This window comes from Coregonus lavaretus, assembly GCF_964263955.1.
Source record: "Coregonus lavaretus genome assembly, chromosome: 7".
NCBI classification, from domain to species: domain Eukaryota; kingdom Metazoa; phylum Chordata; class Actinopteri; order Salmoniformes; family Salmonidae; genus Coregonus; species Coregonus lavaretus.
In genome coordinates this window covers 15,269,001-15,283,879 of record NC_139994.1, presented here as the reverse complement: position 1 = coordinate 15,283,879, position 14,879 = coordinate 15,269,001, and positions in this window count along the sequence as shown.

The window sequence follows — 14,879 nt, the reverse complement described above, 5'->3', positions numbered from 1 at the left end:
ATATTTGCATGTTTGCAAATAGTTGCATGTTTTGGAATATTTGTATTCTGTATATTTGTATTATTTTCACTGTCATTTAGTTTATTATTGAGAGTCACTACAATGTTGTTGATCCATCCTCAGTTTTCTTCCATCACAGCCATTTAACTCTGTAACTGTTGTAAAATCACCAATGGCCTCATGGTAACATCCCTGAGCAGTTTCATTCCTGTCCTGCAGCTCAGTTCAGAAGGACGACTATCTTTGATGTGTCTGGGTGGTTTAATACATAATCCACAGCATAATTATTAACTTGACCATGCTTAAAGAGATATTCAATGTCTGATTTGTTTTTGTTACCCATCTACCAATCACTTCCCTTCTTTATGAGGCTTTCGAAAAGCTCCCTGGTCTTTGTAGTTGAATCTGTGCTAGAAATTCAATACTTGACATGCAGAGAACCTTAATGAAAAGGTTCCTGGAGTCACCTTTAGGGGTTCCGCCGGTGTAGCAATCTAAGGAACCCCTAAAGGATCCTCCAGGAACGTTTAAAAAAAAAAAGTGATCTTTGTAAAGCACTTTTTTTTTCTCTGTACAAATAAGTATTTCTGTAAACTTTTAAATATATTTTTTTATCACATTTGACAAACCCCTCCCACCCCTGATCTCAAGTAAACCCCTGGCGTGATTGAATAGTGTAACATTTAGGTTAGCCAACTCAGATGAGCTGGAAGATGAGCTGGAACTTAAAGTTCCCTAAAGTGCATATGAAGCACAAAAGTAAAAAATCTGTCATCGTCAATTATGATAGACTGATAGATTAAAAAGTCATTATATTACAATAACACTAATCATGTTAGGAGATTTGAATGATGTATTACACCACTCTCGCGTTTAGTTTTTTTTCACTGACAGCCCTTAACATTTTCTCTCCTTGATGTCAGAAATACTGCTTGTGTTCATCCTTCCCCTCTAGTGAGGGACTAAAAGTCATACCTGGGAAACCAGGGGAGTGGAATCTCTGGCCATATGGGTGGGGCTGCAGCTAAGGAAATTCAGCTAGTGCAATGTGTTGCCAACCTTGCGGACAACCACTCCTACAGGGTGTCATGTGATTATTATAAATTTTACAGATCACATCAGCTTTGTAGCAGGCTACACACATCAATGCTTGCAGAGAACATGGCTGATACAGTAAGCAAGCAAGCTTATTTATCTGGTTGAGTTGTGATATTTAGAAGTTTAATTTAATGTAAATTACAATTTGTTGTAATAGGCAGCATAATAAGCCTGGATTCAAACCTGGATCTCTAGTGGCACAGCTAGCACTGCGATGCAGTGCCTTAGACCACTGCGCCACTCGGGAGGCCACCATGCCACCAAGACAACTGGAGCACTGGGCCAGCCACTCTTAACACCTTCCGACTAACGAGATGGACAAGCCAGCACAGGTGTAATACATACTGACAAACAAGGTGACACCAATCGGTGTGTCCTACGTGCAACCTCAAAATATAAATGGAAAAACCAAAACCTGTAACACCTTCCCCCTAAAGACAACAGAAAACAGTTTGCTCACCACCAACAGAAAACAACTTCCATTTCACAACATGATCCACTTAAATGCATCGCTCCCAAAATGAGTCACTTTCTTCAATATAAACATTGTGTCTACTGGCTGTCAACAATTAAATACAAGACTAAACTGCCATTTTGTAATTAAGGCACATGAAAGTTCACATTTTCAAAAAGGCATTTCTGCCATCAACAATTTTTTTTAATAGCCATACTGTGAAGTAGGAACTAGCGTCAAATGCCTCTGATCTTGTAACCAGTCACAATTGACTTATTCACTTCTGTCCATTTGTTTATTGAATAGTCACTGTCATTCATTCTAGCTGATAGGGTTGTTAGATAGGATTGGAATGGCTGGGATGGTTCAAGGCCCAGTGCAGTCAAAATTCATTTATTCCTGTGTTTTGTATTATATTGTACAACAGCTAATAAAAACTAACACTGTAAACAAAACATTTGATCAGTGTTATTCCCTGATAGTTGGTGTTTGAAAATACAATCTAGACAGGACCTTGTAATTAGCAGGTTTGCTTGGACGGGAGTTTTGGCTTGCCTGGTGACATCACCAGACGGTAAATTGGTTAATATACCAATAACAAAGAGAGTTCCAAATCTCTCTGCCAATTACAGCTAGTTTTCAGTTTTCCCCTCCCCACTCAGACCACTCCCAGATAGTCCTATCAAAATTATTGCTTGAGGAATAGTTTTTTGCTAAAAAGCTATTTCTGTCAATTTGAATGAAAAACGATTACAGTAAGGTACTTAACTGTTACAAATAAATTATTTTGTATTGGGCCTTTAACGCAGCTTCATTAAATAAAACAGCAAAACACCAGTCTCAACGTCAACAGTGAAGAGGCGACTCCGGGATGCTGACCGAGTTGCAAAGAAAAAGTCCAGTGTCTGTGTTCTTTTGCCCATCTTTTCTTCTTATTGGCCAGTCTGAGATATATATTTTTCTTTGCAACTCTGCCTAAAAGGTCAGCACCCCGGAGTCGCCTCTTCACTGTTGACATTGAGACTGTTGTTTTGCGGATGCTAGTTAATGAAGCTGCCAGTTGAGGACCTGTGAGGCGCCTGTTTCTCAAACTAGACACTCTAATGTATTTGTCCTCTTGCTCAGTTGTGCACCGGGGCCTCCCACTCCTCTTTCTATTCTGGTTAGAGCCAGTTTGCGCTGTTCTGTGAAGGGAGTAGTACACAGCGTTGTACGAGATCTTCAGTTTCTTTGCAATTTCTCGCATGGAATAGCTGTCATTTCTCATAACAAGAATAGACTGACGAGTTTTAGAAGAAAGTTATTTGTTTCTGGCCATTTTGAGCCTGTAATCGAACCCACAATTGCTGATGCTCCAGATACTCAACTAGTCTAAAGAAGGCCAGTTTTATTGCTTCTTTAATCAGCACAACAGTTTTCAGCTGTGCTAACATAATTGCAAAAGGGTTTTCTAATGTTCAATTAGCCTTTTAAAATGATAAACTTGGATTAGCAAACACAACGTGCCATTGGAACACAGGACTGATGGTTGCTGATAATGTGCCTCTGTACGCCTATGTAGATATTCCATTAAAAATCTGCTGTTTCCAGCTAAAATAGCCATCATGGTCCTCTGTAGCTCAGCTGGTAGAGCACGGCGCTTGTAACGCCAAGGTAGTGGGTTCGATCCCCGGGACCACCCATACACAAAAAATGTATGCACGCATGACTGTAAGTCGCTTTGGATAAAAGCGTCTGCTAAATGGCATATATTTTTTTATTTTTTTATGAACAATGTCTACATTGTATTTCTGATATGTTATTTTAATGGACAAAAAAAAAAAATGTCTTTCGAAAACAAGGACATTTTGAAGTGAACCCAAACTTTTGAACGGTAGTGTACATACATACATTTCAACAAACATGAATTATATCACACTTGCTCAGATCCACCATATCCACGCACATCCTACCCGTCTCACAATAAAGTTTTATTTCATTCCTCATCCTTTGGATATCTCCAGTGCTTGTAATACTTTATGCCATATGGCTTCAAATTGTACTATTTTGTTTAGCTCTTTATTCAATAATTTTTTCAATATTTAGCTAATAATCCATTTGATTCATCCACTGTCTTAACGATGGAGGGTCATTTGATTTCCAGTTTCAAAATGATTGACGAGAAAATTACAGTCCCATTCATTGGATATCTCACTGCACCCTCATATGCCATGTCTTGAAATATGCAGATAGACTAAAAGTGCATTTATATTGTAGAACTTCTTACAGCCAACTTTCTAACTCCACCCATAACTTTTTGACTTTATAGCACTCCCAGAAAGCATGGATTATTGAGCATTTGTTAGATTTTTGTCTCTTGTATAATACATTCTGTACATTCGTTTACACTGGATTAAAGGGATACTTTGAGATTTTGACAATGAGGCCCTTTATTTACTCCCCCAGACTCAGATGAACTATAGGTAAAATTTTTATGTCTCTGCGTTTGGTTTGCAGGAAGTTGCTAACTAGCGCTACCGTAGTTGCTAACTATCGCATGTGTCTTTTCTTACTATCCCTGCCTTTACTGATAGATACTTATTGAGGGAAAAAATGGCTTAGTATGACTGTGCTGTGTGATTGTCTCTCTTACCTATAACGGGTAGGCCGTCATTGTAAATAATAATTTGACTTGCCTAGTTAAAAAAAAAAAATCAAATGTAAAATACAAAAACCTACCTTAAGATGAACTGTCGCTCTGGATAAGAGCATCTGCTAAATTACTCAAATGTAATGCAGAGTAAATGTACACAAAAATAATTGATGTAGCAGCCATTATGTTGTTTATCGAATCGCAGACTTAGGCCGGGATTCAATCCGAACCGTGTTATAGCACGATTTACATTTGAAGGTAATTTAGGCATTGCCTGTAAAAGCACTAATCAGGTCTTTTACTTTTGAAGAGCGCCAACAGCTAAAGGTTAACTCAAATAAAGCATACTATTTAAAGGCAAATAAACCTGGTAAACACCTTGCAGCCCTCACAAAACAAATACACCACAAACCAGTTATACATTTAAAAGATAAGGAGACAAATGCTTTAATTATTAACAACAACGCTATTAATAAAACATTTCTAAGCTTCTTCGTAAATCTATATAAATCAGAATTAAATAATTGTTGGACTGATCCTACAGCCTTCTTAGCCTCTAACCCTGAAACAACTATCAGCAGACAAAAAATAATAACAAAAAATCGAAGTCAACTAAAAATAAATATTAGACACTGTTAAAACATTGATGAGGAGAAAAGCACCAGGTATGGACAGCTTTCCCATGTCATTTTATTTGACATTCTGGGACAAGGTAGCACCCCTATTTACTCAAATGACAACACAAGCCACTCAATTCAGTGCTTCCGAGTTCTATGCATCGAACAGTTACTTCAGTTATATTAAAACCAGGAAAATCTGGAGAGTCCCCTGCAGATTACAGACCCACACACTTAATAAATTGCGACAATAAAATAATAACAAAACTCATGAGCAACAGAATGGCAAAAGTCTTACCAGACCTGATATACAGTGAGGGAAAAAAGTATTTGATCCCCTGCTAATTTCGTACGTTTGCCCACTGACAAAGACATGATCAGTCTATAATTGTAATGGTAGGTTTATGTGAACAGTGATAGACAGAATAACAACAACAAAATCCAGAAAAATGCATGTCAAAAATGTTATGAATTGATTTGCATTTTAATGAGGGAAATAAGTATTTGACCCCTCTGCAAAACATGACTTAGTACTTGGTGGAAAAACCCTTGTTGGCAATCACAGAGGTCAGACGCTTCTTGTAGTTGGCCACCAGGTTTGCACACATCTCAGGAGGAATTTTGTCCCACTCCTCTTTGCGGATCTTCTCCAAGTCATTAAGGTTTCGAGGCTGACGTTTGAACGGCAACTCGAACCTTCAGCTCCCTCCACATATTTTCTATGGGATTAAGGTCTGGAGACTGGCTAGGCCACTCCAGGACCTTAATGTGCTTCTTCTTGAGCCACTCCTTTGTTGCCTTGGCCGTGTGTTTTGGATCATTGTCATGCTGGAATACCCATCCACGACCCATTTTCAATGCCCTGGCTGAGGGAAGGAGGTTCTCACCCGAGATTTGACGGGTCATGGCCCCGTCCAATGTCCCTTTGATGCGGTGAAGTTCTCCTGTCCCATTAGCACAAAAACACCCCCAAAGCATAATGTTTCCACCTCCATGTTTGACAGTGGGGATGGTGTTATTGGGGTCATAGGCAGCATTCCTCCTCCTCCAAACACGGCAAGTTGAGTTGATGCTAAAGAGCTCCATTTTGGTCTCATCTGACCACAACACTTTCACCCAGTTCTCCTCTGAATCATTCAGATGTTCATTGGCAAACTTTAGATGGGCCTGTATATGTGCTTTCTTGAGCAGGGGGACCTTGCGGGCGCTGCAGGATTTCAGTCCTTCACGGCGTAGTGTATTACCAATTGTTTTCTTGGTGACTATGGTCCCAGCTGCCTTGAGATCATTGTCAAGATCCTCCCGTGTAGTTCTGGGCTGATTCCTCACCGTTCTCATGATCATTGCAACTCCACGAGGTGAGATCTTGCATGGAGCCCCAGGCCGAGGGAGATTGACAGTTATTTTGGGTTTCTTCCATTTGCGAATAATCGCATCAACTGTTGTCACCTTCTCACCAAGCTGCTTGGTGATAGTCTTGTAGCCCATTCCAGCCTTGTGTAGGTCTGTTCGTTGGAACATTTATTTGTTCTGCCCAACCCCCCAATAAAGTACATACTTGCATATATTATCTATTCATAAACAGACCTGTAAAGAGATATTGGGCCCATTCAGGATGAAACATTACCTAGTGCTCAGACAGACATGTATCATGTAGAACAGAAATTATTGTCTGTCAAATAGAATAGATTAGAGAATCGTGTCAGCTCTATTCAATCTATTTCTATTTGCAACCTTCATAGCGTTTCACGTCACTGAATACACCAGTGTTGTCAGATGTGGATTTTTTATCCCAGTTTGGAATAAAGAAATGCTGAGATTATGGGCATAAATGACTGTCTATTGGTACTGCATTAGTGTCCCAAAGAGAACAAACAACCACACAAGATGACTCTCTTCACTTCAATACATTTTACTCTGGAGATTGCTTTTACTCAATACAGAAACTAAACATGTATTAAAGAAATCAAGGTGGAAAAACATCAATCTAAACTTGTGTAAATTGACCTGTTTTTCTACTACTGGTCACATAATCAATTTCGACCAACTTGAAAAGTCAAACATGAACACACAATTGTGAAATTTTTAAATATACATTTTGTATTGTAATTTCCTGTCAACTACTGCAGCTTACCTTGCCAGAACTTGATTGGAGTCCTCCTGTGGTAAATTCAATTGATTGGACATGATTTGGAAAGGCACACACTTGTCTGTATTAGGTCCCACAGTTGACAGTGCATGTCAGAGCAAAAACCAAGCCATGAGGTCAAAGGAATTGTCCGTAGCGCTGTCAACAGGATTTTGTCGAGGCACAGATCTGGGGAAGGGGACCAAGAAATGTCTGCAGCATTGAAGGTCCACAGGGAACACAGTGGCTTCCATCATTGTTATATGGGAGACGTTTGGAACCACCAAGACTCTTCCTAGAGCTGGCCGCCCGGCCAAACTAAGCAATCGGGAGAGAAGGGCCTTGGTCAGGCAGGTGACCAAGAACCCGATGGTCACTCTGACAGAGCTCCAGAGTTCCTCTGTGGAGATGGGAGAACCTTCCAGAAGGACAACCATCTCTGCAGCACGCCACCAATCAGGCCTTTATGGTAGAGTGGCCAGACGGAAGCCATTCCTCTGTAAAAGGCACATGACAGCCTGCTTGGAGTTTGCCAAAAGGCACTTAAAGGACTCTCAGACCATGAGAAACAAGATTCTCTTGTCTAAAGAAACCAAGATTGAACACTTTGGCCTGAATGCCAAGCGTTACGTCTGGAGGAAACCTGGCACCATCCCTTCGGTGAAGCATGGTGATGGCAGCATCATGCTGTGGGTATGTTTTTCAGCGGCAGCGACTGGGAGACTAGTCAGGATCGAGGGATAGATGAAGGGAGCAAAGTAGAGAGAGATCCTTGATGAAAATCTACTCCAGAGTGCCCAGGACCTCAGACTGGGGGCGAAGGTTCACTTTCCAACAGGACAACGACCCTAAGCACACAGCCAAGACAATGCAGGAGTGGCTTCAGCACAAGTCTCTGAATGTCCTTGAGTGTCCCAGCCAGAGCCCGGACTTGAACCCGATCGAACATCTCTGGAGAGACTTGGAAATAGCTGTGCAGCGACGCTCCCCATCCAACCTGACAGAACTTGAGAGGATCTGCAGAGAAGAATGGGAGAAACTCCCCAAATACAGGTGTGCCAAGCTCGTAGTGTCATACCCAAGAAGACTTGTGGCTGTAAACGCTGCCAAAGGTGCTTCAACTAAGTACTGAGTACTTATGTAAATGTAATCCATTTTAGAATAAGGCTGTAACTTAACAAAATGTGAAAAAAGTCAAGGGGTCTGAATACTTTCAGAATGCACTGTATGGCTTTGCATTCAGGCCAAAATGTTTATTCCTTTGCTGTGTTTTTTTGGAGTATTACTTTAGCGCCTTGTTACATGTTTTGGAATATTTGTATTATTTTCACTGTCATTTAGTTTATTTTACCTTTATTTAACTAGGCAAGTCAGTTAAGAACAAATTCTTATTTACAAGGATGGCATACACCGGCCAAACCTGGGACAATTGTGCACCGCCCTATGGGATTCCCAATCACGGCCGGTTGTGATACAGCCTGGAATGAACCAGGGGGTCTGTAGTGACGCCTCAAGCACTGAGATGCAGTGCCTTAGACCGCTGCGCCACTCGGGAGCCTGAGTAACTACAATGTTGTTGATCCATCCTCAGTTTTCTTCCATCACAGCCATTTAACTCTGTAACTCTTGTAAAATCACCAATGGTCTCATGGTAACATCCCTAAGCAGTTTCATTCCTGTCCTGCAGCTCAGTTCAGAAGGACGACTATCTTTGATGTGTCTGGGTGGTTTAATACATAATCCACAGCATAATTATTAACTTGACCATGCTTAAAGAGATATTCAATGTCTGATTTGTTTTTGTTACCCATATACCAATCACTTCCCTTCTTTATGAGGCTTTCGAAAAGCTCCCTGGTCTTTGTAGTTGAATCTGTGCTTGAAATTCAATACTTGACATGCAGAGAACCTTAATGAAAAGGTTCCTGGAGTCACCTTTAGGGGTTCCGCCGGTGTAGCAATCTAAGGAACCCCTAAAGGATCCTCCAGGAACGTTTTTTTTTTTTAAGTGATCTTTGTAAAGCACTTTTTTTTTGTATAAAAGGTGTTATACAAATAAGTATTTCTGTAAACTTTTATAAATATCACATTTGACAAACCCCTCCCATCCCTGATCTCAAGTAAACCCCTGGCGTGATTGAATAGTGTAACATTTAGGTTAGCCAACTCAGATGAGCTGGAAGATGTGCTGGAAGATGAGCTGGAACTTAAAGTTCCCTAAAGTGCATATGGCACAAAAGGCACAAAAGTATCCAGCATGACCGGTTTGGCGGTGGGTCAGTCATGGTGTGGGGTGGCATTTCTTTGGGGGGCCGCACAGCCCTCCATGTGCTCGCCAGAGGTAGCCTGACTGCCATTAGGTACCGAGATGAGATCCTCAGACCCCTTGTGAGACCATATGCTGGTGTGGTTGGCCCTGGGTTCCTCCTAATGCAAGACAATGCTAGACCTCATGTGGCTGGAGTTTGTCAGCAGTTCCTGCAAGAGGAAGGCATTGATGCTATTGACTGGCCCTCCCGTTCCCCAGACCTGAATCCAATTGAGCACATCTGGGACATCATGTCTCGCTTCATCCACCAACGCCACGTTGCACCACAGACTGTCCAGGAGTTGGCGGATGCTTTTGTCCAGGTCTGGGAGGAGATCCCTCAGGAGACCATCCGCCACCTCATCAGGAGCATGCCCAGGCGTTGTAGGGAGGTCATACAGGCACGTGGAGGCCACACACACTACTGAGCCTCATTTTGACTTGTTTTAAGGACATTACATCAAAGTTGGATCAGCCTGTAGTGTGGTTTTCTACTTTAATTTTGAGGGTGACTCCAAATCCAGACTTCCATGGGTTGATACATATGATTTCCATTGATACTTTTTGTGTGATTTTGTTGTCAGCACATTCAACTATGTAAAGAAAAAAGTATTTAATAAGATTATTTCATTCATTCAGATCTAGGATGTGTTATTTTAGTGTTCCCTTAATTTTTTTGAGCAGTGTATATATATATGCACGCATGACTGTAAGTCTCTTTGGAAAAAAGTGTCTGCTAAATGGCATATTATTATTAACATTTTCTCTGCTTGATGTCAGAAATACTGGTTGTGTTCATCCTTCCCCTCTAGTGAGGGTCTAAAAGTCATACCTGGGAAACAGGGGAGTGGAATCTCTGGCCATATGGGTGGGGCTGCAGCTAAGGAAATTCGACTAGTGCAATGTGTTGCCAACCTTGCGGACAACCACTCCTACAGGGTGTCATGTGATTATTATACATTTTACAGACCACATCAACTTTGTAGCAGGCTACACACATCAATGCTTGCAGAGAACATGGCTGATACAGTAAGCAGCTTATTTATCTGGTTTAGTTGTGATAATTATATGTTTAATTTAATGTAAATTACAATTTGTTGTAATAGGCAGCCTAATCTTTTATGTTGCACTTGCAGGGGCTTTCTGAAAGGTAAGCTGTTTAAAGTTTTCACCCAATATATGTATAATTTTGAAAATGTATAGATGACATTGTAACATTTATATTAGCATAGTTATTCTATCTTTGATATGGTCAAATGAAAATAACCAGATTTCTTGATAAAGTTCTGAAAAGTGTCATAATCTGTTAGACAGAAACATCAATAGTAGGCTAATTTCATGATCTTGTAATTTTTTTAATTAAGAGAAATCTTTGAATTAAGAGATATTCCCACAGAATAATCCTTCCTTGAAATTACAAATGGTCGAATCAAGAATGGTCAGGTGGGGATTTTCTAAATATTTTGTTGTCTTTCTCAGGGCAGCTGCCTTTCGAATAAATGACAATTTCGAAATAAATGCAGCAAAGATCATTTACAAAGTGTTGGAACTTTTTGAAACTCATGATGATATGCACATTCTAATAGAGGAGGTATGTATTGGATGTTTATTGTGACTGAATTCCTCTAAGTGAGCTTAAAGGGATAGTTTGGGATTTCGGCCCTTTATCTACTTCCCCAAAGTCAGACGAACTAGTGGGTAACATTAAATTGTATGTATATATGTGCAGTTTGAAGGAAGTCGCTAACTAGTGTAAGCACAATTGTTAACTAGTGTTAGCTCAATGACTGGAAGTGGTGGGTGTCTTTGAGGTCGCAGCTAGCTGTTCCCATAGACTTTGTCATTGCACTAACGCTAGTTAACATTGGTTTGCAAAACTACCTCTAACTTCCTTCATACTGGACAGAGATACACAAACATGGTATCCAGAGGTTCATCTGACTAGATAAAGGGCCTCAATGCCAAAATGACCACTATCCCTTTTACACTTTAAAAGTACAGACTCAGAGCTTCAAAATGTATATCTTACACTGTAGTTGGAGGAAATATGGGATATTATGATGCTTTGAAAGTTAATAAACTTGTTATCCCACACTAAAGGAAACCAGTAGGAGAAATGCCCTTGCTCGAAAGCTCTTCTTTGTGTACGCCTATGTCAGTCAACATGGCATTGTCCTCCAGAAAGTAGTCACTCTACTTTCTCCTACTGAGCTTTGTTGATAGCACCAACTAAATTCAGGGCGGCAATGTTTTTGAGAGCTGTAGAAACAGTTGTCCATAGGTATACCTTTCAAAATCATCAGTAGCAAATATTAACTACTGTATAATGATCACCACCTCAAGCTGAACCTCGGCAAGACGGTGGTGCTCTTCCTCCCGGGGTAGGACTGCCCGCTCCATGATCTCGCCATCACGGTTGACAACTCTGTTGTGTCCTCCTCCCAGAGTGCAAAGAGCCTTGGCGTGACCCTGGACAATACCCTGTCGTTCTCCGCTAACATCAAGGCGGTGACCCGATCCTGTAGGTTCATGCTATACAACGTTCAGAGAGTACGGCCCTGCTTTACACAGTAAGCGGCACAGGTCCTAATCCAGGCACTTGTCATCTCCCGTCTGGATTACTGCAACTCGCTGTTGGCTGGGCTCCCTGCCTGTGCCATTAAACCCCTACAACTCATCCAGAATGCCACAGCCCGTCTGGTGTTCAACCTTCCCAAGTTCTCTCACGTCACCCCGCTCCTCCGCACACTCCACTGGCTTCCAGTTGAAGCTTGCATCTGCTACAAGACCATGGTGCTTGTCTACGGAGCTGTGAGGGGAACGGCACCTCCGTACCTTCAGGCTCTGATCAGTCCCTACACCCAAACGAGGGCATTGCGTTCATCCACCTCTGGCCTGCTGGCCCCCCTACCTCTGCAGAAGCACAGTTCCTGCTCAGCCCAGTCAAAACTGTTCGCTGCTCTGGCACCCCAATGGTGGAACAAGCTCCCTCACGACGCCAGGACAGCGGAGTCACTCACCACCTTCCGGAGACACTTGAAACCCCACCTCTTTAAGGAATACCTGGATAGGATAAAGTAATCCTTCTACCCCCCCCTTACCCCACCCCCCCAAAAAAAAACATATTGTAAAGTGGTTATCCCACTGGCTATAAGGTGAATGCACACATTTGTAAGTCGCTCTGGATAAGAGTGTCTGCTAAATGACGTAAATGTAAATATAAATGTATACAATGACTAGGGAAGCCCCACATTTACAGACAGAAGGGTGTGACATGACAGACCAATCAGGACTCATCTTTTGGCATGTCCAACCCCTACATTATCTCAGCCAATCATGGATATCCAGGAAGGATCCTTTCTTTCTCCCGATATACAGTGCATTCGGAAAGTATTCAGACCCCTTGACATTTTCCACATTTTGTTTTACGTTACAGCCATTTTCTAAAATTGATTAAATTGTATTTTTTCCTCAATCTACACACAATACCCGATAATGAAAAAAGCAAAAACATGTTTAGTTTTTTTTGCAAATGTATAAAAAAATTGAAAACGGAAATATCACATTTACATAAGTATTCAGACCCTTAACTCAGTACTTTGTTAAAGCACCTTTGGCAGCGATAACAGCCTTGAGTCTTCTTGGGTATGATGCTACAAGCTTGGCACACCTGTATTTGGGGAGTTTCTCCCATTCGTCAGGTTGGATGCACGGCTATTTTCAGGTCTCTCCGTAGATGTTCGATCGGGTTCAAGTCCGGGCTCTGGCTGGGACACTCAATGACATTCAGAGACTTGTCCCGAAGCCACTCCTGCGTTGTCTTGGCTGTGTGCTTAGGGTCGTTGTCCTGTTGGAAGGTGAACCTTCGCCCCAATCTGAGGTCCTGAGCACTCTGGAGCATGTTTTCATCAAGGATCTCTCTGTACTTTGCTCCGTTCATCTTTCCCTCAAACCTGACTAGTCTCCCATTCACTGCCGATGAAAAACATCCCCACAGCATGATGCTGCCGCCACCATGCTTCACAGTAGTCATGTTGCCAGGTGCTCTACGGACAATTCCTTCGACCTCATGGCTTGGTTTTTGCTCTGACATCCACTGTCAACTGTGGGACCTTATATAGACAGGTGTGTGCCTTTCCAAATCATGTCCAATCAATTGAATTTACCACAGGTGGACTCCAATCGAGTTGTAGAAACATCTCAAGGATGGTCAATGGAAACCGGATGCACCTGAGCTCAATTTCGAGTCTCATAGCAAAGGGTCTGAATAAAAAAATAAAAAATAAAAACCTACCTTAAGATGAACTGTCGCTCTGGAAAAGAGCATCTGCTAAATTACTCAAATGTAATGCACAGTAAATGTACACAAAAATAATTGATGTAGCAGCCATTTAGTTGTTTATCGAATCGCAGACTTAGGCCGGGATTCAATCCGAACCGTGATATAGCACGATTGACATTTGAAGGTAATTTAGCCATTGCCTTTAAAAGCACTAATCAGGTCTTTTACTTTTGAAGAGAGCCAACAGCTAAAGGTTAAACTCAAATAAAGCAAACTATTTAAAGACAAATAAACCTGGTAAACACCTTGCAGTTATACATTTAAAAGATAAGGATACAAATGCTTTAATTAGTAACAACAACACTATTAATAAAACATTTCTAAGCGTCTATGAAAATCTATATAAATCAGAATTAAATAATTGTTGGGACTAATCCTACAGCCTTCTTAGCCTCTAACCCTGAAACAACTATCAGCAGACAAAAAAGAATAACAAAAAATCTAAGTCAACCAAAAATAAATATTAGATACTGTTAAAACATTCATGAGGAGAAAAGCATCAGGTATGGACGGCTTTCCCATATCATTTTATTTGACATTCTGGGACAAAGTAGCACCCCTATTTACTCATATGACAACAAAAGCCACTCAATTCAGTGCTTCTGAGTTCTATGTATCAAACAGTTATTTCAGTTATATTAAAACCAGGAAAATCTGGAGAGTCCCCTGCAGATTAGACCCACACACTTAATAAATTGCGACAATAAAATAATAACAAAACTCATAAGCAACTGAATGGCAAAAGTCTTACCAGACTTGATATATATTAGACACTTACAAACAAATACAAGAACATGTTTCAGTATAATATAATGTGCTAAAAACAAGATGTAGATTTATCAACAATTGCTGTTGATGCTGAAAAGGCTTTGTTCATCTTGAATTTCCAGCTGAAATAATACATTTCATAAAAATAATACCGTACCAGTCAAAAGTTTGTAAACCAACTCATTCAAGGGTTTTTCTTTATTTTTACTATTTTCTACATTGTAGAATAATAGTGAAGACATCAAAACTATGAAATAAAACATATGGAATCATGTTGTAACCAAAAAAGTGTTAAACAAATCAAAATATATTTTATATTTGAGATTCTTCAAAGTAGCCACCCTTTGCCTTGATGACAGCATTGCACACTCTTTGCATTCTCTCAACCAGCTTCACCTGGAATGCTTTTCCAACAGTCTTGAAGGAGTTCCCACATATGCTGAGCACTTGTTGGCTGCTTTTCCTTCACTCTGTGGTCCAACTCATCCCAAACCATCTTAATTGGGTTGAGGTCGGGTGATTGTGGAGGCCA